The following is a 13,389-nucleotide window of genomic DNA, read 5'->3' as shown; positions in this document are numbered from 1 at the left end:
ACCAGCAGCTATGGGCACTGTCAGGGCTGAGCTCCAGGTGGGGCTTTTAGATTTCTCACAAGCTTAGGTTCAGAGCTGGCAACAGAAAGTCTGGAGAAATCCTTAAGCCAGATGTGGAGGGAGGTTCTAAAAAGATGGGCACTTAGGGCCTGTGGGACAAGATGTCCCTGGGCTTCTGCTCTTGAGCAGAGAGTTTAGGGATAGACAGTGACAAGGACAGCCATCAGAGGTCATCTGTATTGTGGGTGTCCCTCCCTTGTCCCTGCCCCCAGCCCTGCAGAAATGGCATCAGACCATCTGCACACTCATGGCTTCCCTAGGCCAGGTGTAGCTGTCCAGTGAGAAGGAGTCGTAGTCAGGAGTGTAGACCAGGGAGAAAACAAACACCTCCTTGTCCAAGGGTTCCGGGCAGTAAGTGGCCAGGTTGTGCTTGTAGGCATATGTGAGGACCTGTGAGATGGTCGGGGTGGGGGATGAACGGCCGTTAGTGTGCCCCTAAGGAGGGCACCAGCTAGGGGAGCAGGGACAGTTAGGAGGACTATATACTATGAAGCTCCTCAATTCTAGGAAATGAAAAAACACAAATAATAATTGGGGCCAGGTAATCACACATCTGATTGAGCACATTTGATACAATGCCCAGTGACAAGGGCTCAGGCTCCCAGTCCCCATCTGCAGGAGGGACGCTGCACAAGTGATTGAGCAGTACTGCAGGCATCTCTCTGTCTCTATCTCCCTCTTCCCTTTCAATTTCTGATTCTATCCAACAAATATTGCAAATATTAAAAATGATTGGGGAAATAAATACTTCAGGTATATTCATAGAAGCACTATTTGTATCAACCCAAGTTTCGAAGCAACCAGATGCCCAATGACAGATGAGTCGCTAAGAAAGTGGAGCACTGGTGGAACACTGATCAGCTGTGAAAAATGACAAGGTCATCTCCTTTTCCTCATTGTGGATGGAACTTGAAAGAATCATGTGAAATAAGATCAGCCCCAAAGAGAAGGATGAATACTGGATGATCTCACTCACAGGCAGATCTTAACAGTCAAGGACAGCAAGGGAAAACAAGTAAAATTGAACTGAGTTTCATGTATTGCACAAAAACAGCAAAGGACTCTGGGGAAGGTTGTGGGAAAATGGCCGTGGGGGAGCTTGAAGGGAGGATTTCTGTTGCATGATGGAACAGAAGGACCTAAGTTAAGATTGAGAGTGTTCTGCAGGTGAGAGATTGCACCCATGTGTCAACAACTGTCCTGTAAACCACTATCCAGCCAACATAACAGTAAAAAATTGGTTTAGTCAGCAAAAAAGATGTAAGGTATATATGTATATGTATATTAATATAAATAACAATATAATAATGTCCTCAGCATTCCTGGAATCATCAAAGATAACTTTACTGCTCCACATTTGTTTTTTCCACCAGGGGCATTTCTGGGGTTCAGTGCCTGCATGGATCCACTCTTCCCTGTGGTTATTATTTTTTAATGAGACAGAGATAGTGATAGATAGAAGTGAGAGACAGAATTAGAGGGAGAGACAGAATTGGAGCCACCTGCAGCACTGCTCCACTGCTTATGAAGATGCCCTTGCAGATGGGGATCGTGGCTTGAACCTAGGTAACCTGTGCTCTCTACGAGGTGAGCTACCACCTGGCCACTCTGATTTACGCTTATGGCCTGGGCTCTCAGGTTCCATTTCTGGTTCCATACAGTCTTCTGTGTATACACATGTACATTAACACATATGTGCATGCATAAGATGCACATGTACACACATGTGCAGCTATGTCTTTCCATACCTGTGTGTGCACAAACATATGTGGGAGCACTGGGTGAGAGCATGGCTGACAGGAAGCAAGGAGGGGACAGCCCAGGTAGCACAGTTCCAGCTTCCTCTGCACCATTCTCCCCTCCTCTCCGCAAGCCACAGAGAAGGCCACTTGCCTCCCTGCCAGTGTCACAGGGCAGATGTCCTCATCTTGATGGCGATTCTCAGAGACACATCTCTGATGGAGCTGAGGGGCGGGTACTGTCTCCCCTGTGACAGGTGCTGCTCTGACACCTCCTGGACATTTTGCTGGGGGGGTGGGGTGGGGTGCTCTTGGGGAGGGGAGTAGGGAATGGGAAGAGAGAAAGAAGTTGAGTTTGGCCATTTCCAGAACAAAGCCAAAGTCTGAGCCTTGGCTTGGTGGGGGGTGGGGGGAGGTTGGCACTGACTAAACTCTCAGAAACACTCAGCTTCACTCACTACAACAGGGAGACACCAGCAGTTGAGTACAGGTCCCCCAAGCCCGAGGGTACGCCTTGCATGTGCCAGAGCTCAGCAGTCTCTCTCTCCCTCTCTCTCTCTCCCCTCATCAAAATAAATATTTAGTCAAATATAGCTGTTCTTATGAATGCCCAGAGTTGTCCAGAAAGAATCCATAAAGCACATCAGAGTCTTCTAAGAGTGGAAGCAGCCTAAATGTAATGATAAGCTGAGTAAGTACCAGGATATATATTCCATGGAATACTACTCTGCGTCCAAAAAAACTTGACATTGTGATCTTTGGGGCAACATGGATGGAACTGGAAGTGATTATGCAGGCTCTAGGTCCCAGAGCCTGCCTATTTCAGCCTGCCCACCTACCTGCCCTCCAGCTGCCCACCTGCCTGACCATTCACCTGTCCACTTGGATACCCACCCACTTGCCTGCCAGCCCCACAGCTCTTGGGTCATGTCCATGCCTCCTCCAGGCTCCCAGGCCCCAGATCATCTTCCCCTGGAGGGCTCATCTGCCCGCCTGGTAAGGGCCTTCTGACCTGGATGTTGCAGTAGCACTGCTCAGCTGTGCACTCGGCCCTGCTGGTGGGGTTGCTCAGTGCGAAAATTATGGAGCGCTCATGGAAGGAGGCCATGTCCCTGAGGGAAAGCATCTGATAGATATCTTTTATCTTACTTATTTCACTAAGCATAATCAGGTGATTGACACAAACTCTCTCTTCTCAGTCCAATCCTACAATACTACGATATTTTATTTTATTTTATTCTATTTTTTGCCATCAGGGTTCTTGTTGGGACTCTGTGTCTGCACACTTCCACCAGTGGCCCCTTTCCCCTATTTCCTCCAAAGAGAAACACAGAGATAAGGGGGACATTGCAGAATAACTCCAACTTTGGGAATCTCCCCTCCTGCTGCTGCTCCCTTTGGTGACATGGGACTTGAACTCAGGCCTTTAAGTCTGGTCACGTGTGCACTCTGCCAGGAGGGCCCCTGCTGTCCCCATAGTCCCAAGACTTTTACCCAGTAGCTGCTCAACAAAAAACGTGGCCTGAGCAAAGAGCTTTGCCAGCATGGAGTCTCAATACCTCCGAGCCTGGCCGACCCTCCTACCTATGATGGTTGTGGGCTTCACTTGCTGCACCACCTCCTCCAAGGAGCCCATCTCAGCATGGTCCTGGGCAAAAGTCTCTTTTTCAGGGCTCAGATGGCTCCTCCCCTGCAAAGACAGAAAGAAAGGGTGTAGCTGTGAGGAACCTGGGGAGAGTTGCTGCATTTGAGCCACAGAGAGCACTCTGTACTTCTTTTTGAGAGAGAGAAATAGAGAGAGAGAGAGAGAGAGAGAGAGAGAGAGAGAGGGACACACACACACACACACACACACACACACACACACACACAAGGGTAGCCATCACAGCCTCAGAGCTTCTCCCAGTAATGACACCCTCCCATGTGGTGCTAGGGTTTGAATGTGATTCAAGTGCATGGCAAGGCATACACCCTGCCCACTGAAATATATGGCTCTCAGATGCAGGTGTCCATGGTACTTATACTTTAGTATTATTATTATTGCCAGTAGTGTTATTGCCCAGGCTCAGTGCTTACATAACTCCACTACTCTTGGTGGTCACTATTTCCTTGTTCCTTTCTTACCTTCCTCCTCCCTCCTCCTTTTCTTTTCTTTTTTCTCCCTTTCTTTCATGGAGACAGAGAGTGACAGAAAGGGAGTAAGGAGAGACATCTTCAGCCTGTTCTATAATTTGGGAAACTTTTCCTTTGAAGGTCAGGATCAGGCACTTGAAACCTTGAACTCAGGTTCTCACAAATGGGAACCTTTGTGCTCTACCAGGTGTGCCACCTCCTAGCCCCAGTTTTTACATTTTCATCTCTGACCTTTGAACAGTCTCGTGGGTCCCTCTCCCCAGTTTTCTAAGCTAGTGGAATCTGGGACTTGAGTTCAGGCTCTAAGTGACATCTGAGTGGGGTCACTCTGTGCTGCAGGGTAATTATCTTTCTCTCTCCTTTTCCCCTTTCTATTTCTCTCTATCTCTTCCTCTCTACATAAAAAAGGCAGCCAAGACTAATGAAGCAGTGTAGGCACCGAGCCCCAGTGGTAACCCTGGTGGCAAAATCAATCAATCCATCAATCCAAATAAAGAGCAGGCCCTGCCCTCATCCTCCTCCTCTCTCTCCTGCCTGCCAGACTTGCCTCCTCACAGGTGAGCACCCCATCTCCAGCTACTGTAAGATACCCCATGTCTTGCCCCCAGGCCAACCCACCTTGACAATGAGTCCCCTGGAGTCCACCATCCAGATCTTCTTGGTGGCCTCAGCCGCAGGGATGCCTTCCTGCTCCAGGGCAATGACCAGGAGGTGAGTGATGCCCAGGGCAGCCTGGGGGTGCCATACAGGACAGGCTCAGACCCAGGGAGGCAGCAGCCAGCCCTCCTCCCTCCACACCTGGGAGACGCAAGGATCCTCAAATGAGAGAGGGTGCTAAAAGCCCATAGGTCTGGATGTTCCTCCAATGCAGTGCCCGTGCACATGGCAAAGGAGCGCAGTGTCCAGATGAGGCATCGTGCCAGGCTGCCTCTAGGCTTCTCCATTTCCTGGCAGCACCTACAACCCCGACTCCTCCCCGCTTCCTTGGAAGACGAACACATGGCTAGAGAGCCGGCTTCTGGTGACCCACAGAGCCCCAAGTATCCCAGCCACTGCCATGGAGGCTGTGCCTGTGACAGAGCAGAGTGGGCTCAGCTACTTGGTGGGGGTGGGGGGTGCCCCGTGTGTCCAGCTGGCTCCTAGAGAGACCGAAGAAGACCTAATTAACAGTCTGTTATGTAAAGACAGAAGCTGCTGTGTAGCCCTCCCACTCAGAAGCAAACATAGTAATGGACCAGATCAAATAATGATAATCTTGTGGATATTAAAACCAGTGAATGGGAACCAGAAGAGAAGAGGGGCTCTTTAGGGAGAGGTAGGAAATCAGGGTCAGGGGATGCTGATTTTCTTTCTCCCAATAAACCCCGCCCCCCAAACACACACACCAGCCCTTTATATTGATTTGCTGTGTGGGGACTCAAGCACAGTCTTTGGCCTACATTTTTATCCCAGTGGATCACCAGGGCCTTACACTACTGCAGACAGGGGAGAAAAGATTCGAACATGAATTTACAGCTTGGTTTGCAGAGCATTTAGATTGTCTGGGGACCTAGTAGGAGTAGGTCTCTTGGGCTGATGAAATCATACTCAACTCAAAGAAACTTCCAAAGCCAAGTCAGGGAGTCACAAATCTGAACTCACAGATCTTATGACACAAAAGATAGATATCTTTCCCCGAATGACAATAGGCCCTCGAAATCCAGCAAAGAAGTCTCTGGTCCCCTTTTTTGGATAGGTATTTCCCCAGAGCCCTCTTTAATGTTGATCTCTTGGAGTCTAAAGATGTGTTTCTGCCAACTTGATGATTTTTTGAGCGCCTGTAAATCTTCCCTAGAAGAATTCCAGGGTTTCCTCAGCCTGGGAACCTATTTCAGCACAGCCTTCTGCCTCTTGGAGGAGGGATTGTGCTCTGACCAGCAGATGGCTCAAAGACCATCAGCAGAACAGCCCCAAGGCAGGGCCTTGGTGCTGGGAGTGGAATGTTCTCTCTGGTGGCTGGAATCTGAATAACCCTGACAGTATCCACTGCCAAGGTGCTCTCTGCTCTACTGACAGGCAATTTGCTCCCCCAGGTCACCAAATATAATTTTCCTAGACTTCTGAGCAGCACCTTGACCTTTGACCATTGGTACTCTCTATATCCAGCAGTGTATGTGGCTTCCTGAGCCCCCCAACCCCTTGGCTGCCTAGCTGGCTTTGGGTGTTCTCCCTGGGGTGCCTTTGGAGGAAAAAGTTACTCCCCCCACAACACACAGTTCAGCCCAGAACCTCAAAGGCTGAACAACAAGTCTTGAGCTCTACAACAGAAGGTTTGTTTTTTTCTCCAACATTGACTTTCATGGGGGTTGGGGGTGGCTCTTGGGTGACATATTAAGGACTTAGAAAGGGGGGATCAGAAGTTGGCTCACCCTGTAGAGTGTACACATTACCATATATAAGGTCCTGGGTTCAAGTCCCCCAGCCACCCTAAGGGAGCTTCTGCAGAGGGGTGGGGGCTTCTCAAGTGGTGGAACAGTACTGTGGTATCTCTCCTTCCCTTGAAGTCTTTCATTCTCCATCTCAAGTAAAAAAATGGTCATTGGGAGTAGTGGAGTCAGGCAGACACTGAACCCCAGTGATAACCCTGGTGACAAAGAGAGAGAGAGAGAGAGAGAGAGAGAGACCATAGCACCTCCAGTGTGTGGGGGCTGGGCTCAAACCTGAGTTGTGCACAGGAGAAAGGAGTGCACTATCTGAATGAGCTGTTGTGCCTGTCTCCTTCAAAGCCTCCCACCTTAACCATGTTTCTTTCAAATATGTATATGTATTTCATATATATGTAGTTTATCTTTCTTGCTAACATTTATTTATTTATTTACATTATTTATTTTATCTGATAGAGCAGAGAGAAACTGAGAGGGGGGAGGTAGAGAGAACCTCCAGCACTGCTTCACCACCTACGAAGCTTTCCCCTTGCAGGTAGCGACAGATTGAGGACTTGAACTTGGGTCCTTGCGCATGATAATAAAGCCCTTAACCAGGTGCACCACCACCCAGGCCCCAATACTTGATATATCTGTATGTGTGTATTTCAAATATGTATATTCAAGAGGGATTTCATTATTTATCCATTTATTTTTTAAACAAAGCACTGCTCAGTTCAAACTTATGGTTCTGCTGGGATTGTACCTGTACTTCAGAGGCTCAGGAGTGAAAACCCTTTTGCAAAACCACTGCAATGTCCTTTCAGGATGCTAATCCCCAGATTCTTGGTCACCTGACAGACCCTTCAGATCAACTAGGGAATGAGGGCTGAATAGGGAGCCAATGTGGCCTCCAGTTGAACCATTTATTGTAGAAGGTGGGCTTGTTGGAAGCTAGCCATAGTGACTGGCCAGCTGTCCCTGTGGGCCCATTGTCAGCCCCGTGTCACAGTGAGGCTGAGTTGGGTCACTTAATGGAAGCCACAAGTGGCCACTGGGAGGCATAAAGGTGATGGGACCTGATGTGCCCTCCCCCATCTACCCCTATAGATACAGGGACCAGGGAGAAACCAGGGAAGACCAGGTGGGCTTCCCTCTCCCCAGCCTAGTGCAGAGTTACTGGACTCCAGCAAGGACTCTCCTATCACCACCCCCTTTTTGGTGTCTTCTGGGACATTCCTGGTCCCAGACAGACCAGCAGTAGTCCCCAGAGTCAGAGCTACGTATTTCCTCCCAAATTCTGCAGTGAGTCTACCCAAGGATGAAGGACACATGCCCCCACCCCTACTTCCCAACCTCAACCCCCGGACTGCTTTACTTGGCCTGTTCTGACTCAGCATGCTGGCAGCTCTGCCGGGACCAGAGAGAAAGGCAGGAACATCTGGTGCAGCATGCCCAGACACTGGACTGGCAGTGAGCATGGATGCTCCCCAGAGAGTCCTGTCCCTGTGGAGTGTCCTCTATCTGCAGTCACAGGCCCTAGGGACATCTTTCTAGTCCCCACTGTTGAGGACCCCTCTCTGGATCCTCCTTGGCACTTCCAATCCAGGTCGTGCTTATCAGTGTCTACTAGAAGCCCCTCCCAACCCCTGGGGTCTTCAAGGCCACCAGAAAGGGGACACACTACTCATAGTTCGTCATTCCCTGTAAATGCAGACATGACAGACATATGGTTGAGAGAGAGAGAGAGGAGGGACATCTGCCATACTGCTTCAGTACTCATGAAGCTTCCTGCTGCAGGTGAGGACTGAGGGCTTGAACTTGGGTCCTTGAGCATGGTAACCTGTATGATCTACTAGCCATGCCACCATAGGACCCCTATATATTAAGTGCTTTAAACATTTACTGTATCTGCCCCAGGTCTTTGTTAGCTTCTTCTGTGGAGAGAGGCTGAAACTGTAGCTCACTACCAGCTTGTACTAGCTGGTTGCATTATTTAGAATGCCCTTTACATGTTTCATTCCTTTTTTTGGTCACCAGTGTTCTTCATAGGGCTCAATGCCTAAATTATATATATATATATATATATGGTATGATAGACGTCAAGAGACAGAGATAGATTAAGAGTGAGAGAGATAGAAAGAGGAGAGACACCATGGCACTGCTCCATTGCATGAAGCTTCCCTCTTGTAGGTGCTCCCATATGGTGTCCAGAGGCTCGACCCTGCGTCCTTGTACAGTCACAGATATATGCAGTCATGTAATACTCATCTCCCTGGATGCAGCTATGGTCTCCAAGGAGCAGTGGTTTAGCAAAGCCCCAGCACTCTCTCCCAGGTCACAGGGAAGCCTGAGTCATGAGGCAGTGGAGCCACAGTGGCACGCTGGCAGCAGGTGGTCCTGTGTGAGGGAGCCAGTCCCAGATACTCAGTCCCAAGGCAGAACCTACCTTGGATGTCATCACTGAACATGCAGTACTTGTCTCAGTCTTGTTTAGCAGACGGAAAGCATTGGCACTGGCCAAGTCCTCAAACTGGATGAGGCAGTGGATTCCGTATCTGAGTGGAGAAGTCAGTGAGAGTATATGCTACTATGCAAGAGGTCCTGGGTTTGAACCTCAGCCACAACATGTGGGCAAATGTGGATGGGGAGGGACTTCACAAGTAGTGGACCAGCACTGTGGTTTCTCTTCTCTCTGTGTCTCTCCTCTCTATCTCTCTGTCACTCACCCTTTATCTAGAGGAAAGAAAATAAAAAGCTTCTGTGAGCTGTGGAGCTGTGCAGGCACTGAACCCCAGCAATGAGTTGAAAGGGTGAGATACTGAAAGGGATAGAGAGCTAGTGAAGGGGAGACACCTCCACAGCACTGCTCCTCTGCACAGGAAGTGTCTCCCCTGCAGGTGCTCACACACAGTGGCCTGGGATTCAAACCAGGGTCCTCTGGCCACGTAACATGTGCACTCTACCAGACAAGCCCCCTAGTGCCTTGTTGCTCCCTATTTTTTGTTTGGGGTGGGGGCATGAAACAGAAAGAAACAGCACTGGTCCACCAGGCATAAAGTGCCCCTGGTGTTGTGATGCTCTCACGTGGTGCTGGGGCTTGAACCCAGCACTTGCAGCTACTCCCAGCTTCTTGAAGAGTCCCTGAAGAGCCACTGAGACACGCAGTTCATTCAGTTCCTCATCCTGTGTCAGGGTGCTCTGCCCCAAGAGAAGCCAGAGCACTGTGGGAGGTGCTGGCTTATTTAGGCCAGAGGACAACCTCTCTGGGCATTTCTGGATGACATCCCTCTGGCTCTTCTCCAAACATCTACCACATTCCTGCCCCTTTGAGCCTCAGTCTCATGTGTCCTCCTCAGCATACTCGTCCCTTCAGATACATTTTCAGCTCCTTTTTCTGGATCTTTCTTTTTGGCTCCGTGTGTGTGTGTGTGTGTGTGTGTGTGTGTGTGTGTGTGTGTGTGTGTGTGTGTGTAGCTGGTCGATGTGATTTGGGGCAAGACAGAGCAAGAAACTCACTGGCCTTAGCTGGGCTTCCCCTGGGCAGTTCTCCACAGAGTGAGGGCACCCTCATTCCAGGGAGGAGATGTCCCCTCATTAATCTCACAGCCAGTATCCACAGGACCTGCTCACTCACTCAACCTGGCCCCAGGTAGGGGTGAGGCATCCTGAATGCTAGAACCTTTTGTGGGAAGGACACATTTCCCCTCCACTCATAACATCCTGAAGCCTGCCTCCAGTCAGAACAGCTCGGGCCTGGAGGTTTCCCTCTTTGGACTTTAGATGCTGGGTTCCCTCCCCTATGTGCCTCAGGAACCACCCAAGCCCACACCCCACACACACTCACCACTGATGGCCCTTACTGTCTCTGAATTCAGAGGTGAGGTCAGCTCAGTTAATTGTTTCTTTGTTTAAATTTTGACACAGGGTTGGTCCTGGAGCTTGGTGCCTGCACAACAAAACCGCTGGTTCTGGCAGTCACTTGTTTTTCTTCCTTTTTGTAAGTTATAACTTTATTTTATTTATTTATTGCTGGATAGATACAGAAATTGAGAGAGGAGAGGGAGATAGAGAAGGAAAGAGACAGAGACACACATGCAGCTTTATTTCAGTACTTGTGAAGTTTTACCGTGCAGGTGGGGACCAGGGGTTTGAACCAAGATCCTTGCACACTGCAGTGTGTGCTAAACCAGGTGCACCACTGCCTGCCTCTCTCCCCAACTGTTTTTCTTTTAGTTACTTGTTCAGAGGTAGAGACAGACAGACAGAAGAGAGACACTGGATCATAGCTCCTAACTTTTCCCTCCCATCCACACCTGCAGGACCATCTTTTCCTTTCTCCTTTTATTTCTTCCTTCCTTCATTTCTTTCTCTCTCTCTCTCTCTCTCTCTCTGTCTTTCTTCCTTCCTTCCTTTCTCTCTGTCTCCCTCCCCTCCAACATTGCTTAGCTCTTGTTTATGGTGTGATTGGGGGTTGAACCTGTGACCTCAGAGCCTCAGGCAGGAAAGTATTTGTGTAGAATCCCTGTGCTATCCCCCCAGCCTTATGTTTCTAAGAATTTATCCTAAGAAGATAATCAGGATGGAACACAAACACTGATCCGTAGATACTCAGTGCTAGAACTGGGTTTCTATTTGCCAGGAGATGAGAAACCAGTTGTGGGAGGGAATTTCTTTATGGAACTCTGGATACACCCAGCATCTGATCAAATGACACCTTTCAGCAGGGAGGCAAAGGATACAGCTTAATGGTAATACTAAAAAAAACCCATGCTTGAGGCTCCAAGGTCACAGGTTCAATCCTTAGCACCAACAATAAGCCAGAGCTGATTGGTGCCCTGGCAAAACAAACAAACAGACAGACAGACACAAGCAAACAAACAAAGCAATGACACAGGAGGACAAAAGGTAACTTGGGAGGGAACTCAGAATACACATGACCTTGAGAACAGCTGAATTCTGGTGGCTGGGAAAAGGCATCTTAGGCCTTAAGGATGGCTTTGGTGGAAAAAAGACTGAAGAAAAGAGTCTAGAATGGGAACCACTATTCTACTTTCACCACTTCTCTTCATGTTCTCCATGACTTTAGCTTTTTGGAACCAGGACTAAGGCATGGGTAATTTCATTGCCCAGGACCACATTTTTCAGAAGAGAGAGAGAGAGAGAGAGAGAGAGAGAGAGAGAGAGAGAGAGAGATAGGAAAAGGAGGAGGTGGTGAAGAATGAGTAAAGTCATCACAGCACCTGAATTTCCCCTGGTGCCAAGCATCCCTGTGTGGTGTGGGGGCTCACACCTGGGCCAGGCCCTTGTCCTACTTGGTCTGGCTTCTTTTCCTGGTTCCTTTTAATTTGATGTTTTATTAGTGACTTAATAGTGTGCTGCAAAATCATAGGATAATAGGGGTCTAATACCATACTACCCCTACCATCAGAGTTCTGTGTTTCCATCCCTCTCCAGCAGAAATTGCTATAGTTCTGAGGTCATAGGTGTCGGTTGAGTATATTTTCCTCTCTCTTTCTCTCTCTCTCTCTCTCTCTCTCTCTCTCTCTCTCTCTCTCTCTGTGTCTATATATAGGTGTGTATGTAGTTATATTTTTGCCCATTTTTATTCATTTTAATTATTTATTCACTTCCTTTCTAAGTCACACCTACACCTATTACTTCTTCCAAATGTCCTCCCTTTTTCCCCTTTTCTCCAAGATAAGCAAAAAAGTACCTGACTTCCTCTGGTTTTTGAGATTCTCTTCCCTCTCAGTGATGGTATAGAAATAAAGATACTTGGTGACAAACATTTCAGGTCCCAGTGGAATTCAGGTCATCTTCCCCTAACATTTTCCCCCTCTGGGAGTAAGAACCAAAATTCTTTTTGGGGCAACAAAGGAGTTCTGGCTTCTGTAACTACTTCTCTGCTGGACACATATGTTGCCTGGCCTGGCATCTCTCTCTCGCTCTGTCTCTCTCTCTCCTTCTCCGATGTGGCCTGTGCAGAGGAGGTGCCCTGAGGCAGAAGCATCCCTGCCCTTGTGACTCAGGTTGGGGGCATTACCTGGTTGTTGGTGCTCACATCCAGCATCACAGGCAGGCACTGGTGTAAGTTGATGCCCCCACATGCTGTGTATAGTGCCAGCTTTCCCACAGGGATGCACATGCCATAGCAGCCCAGGTGCCCCAGGCCAAGGATGCGTTCCCCATCTGTCACCACGACACCTGCAAGACAGGGGGAATGCTTCTGCAGTGGTCCTCCTCTGGATGCCAGCCTACTTGAGCCAGCGTAGGACTCTGACCCCTTGACTCCCCTCTGAGGATTTGTGGTTTCTGCAGGCTCAGTGGAGGAAACCCATCTGTCATCATCCTTCAGAAAAACCAAGGTTACCATGCACCAGGATATGGGTTCAAACCCTCAGCCCCCACTATCCCTGGAAGCCTTTCTCTGGCCCACTCTAACTCTGTCAGGCCTATCAGGTGTGTGAGCCTGTCTTAGCTAAGACAGGATGACTCTTCCCTTGGTGCTGCGTTGGCTTTCTTTCTGGTCCAGGCTGAGAGGACCCAGTGCACCACAAAGTAACAGCACAGAAGAGAAGAACCCTACCTTAATGTCATCCTCAGGCAGAAGTTGAGCATGGTAGCAATGTGGCCCTTGTCATGAATGGTGATGAACAGCCCACTATGGGAGACACAGCCACAGTCACCAGAGGGCGCCAGAGGCCAGGCATGCTAATCACCAGGCTCTGTCCTCAGGCCTGTCTAGAGGTTATCATTTAGGAAGCCACATCTTGAGTGCAAATGGCCTCCCACTAGACTGTTTATTCTGTGGGGCCAGAAAACACCTGTCTTCTCACTGGCGCCACACCCATAGCCTACCCTACCATCACCCTCCACAGGGCACTTATGAGCTTGTTGGATCCAGGACACTCACATACATACAAGTGCACTGGTCTGCATCTTATGTTTTAGTTTTTATTTTTGTATTTAGTGAATAAAGCCTCTGGGAATATGATCAGAGTGACTTCAAAATGAGGATGACATGGGATAAAAAGTGCCGGGGCATGACCTAG

General features: G+C 49.0%; 1 pseudogene; it reads right to left on the bottom strand.

The window, feature by feature from the left end:
• Positions 1 to 288: 288 nt before the first annotated feature.
• Positions 289 to 12,710, bottom strand: LOC132533718 (NADP-dependent malic enzyme, mitochondrial-like; annotated as a pseudogene).
• Between the last annotated feature and the right edge of the window lie 679 nt (positions 12,711 to 13,389).

Source organism: Erinaceus europaeus, chromosome 17 (assembly GCF_950295315.1).
Source record: "Erinaceus europaeus chromosome 17, mEriEur2.1, whole genome shotgun sequence".
Taxonomy (NCBI): Eukaryota; Metazoa; Chordata; class Mammalia; order Eulipotyphla; family Erinaceidae; genus Erinaceus; species Erinaceus europaeus.
The sequence above is the reverse complement of the archived record's forward strand: the minus strand, read 5'-3'. Positions and strand labels throughout refer to the sequence as shown.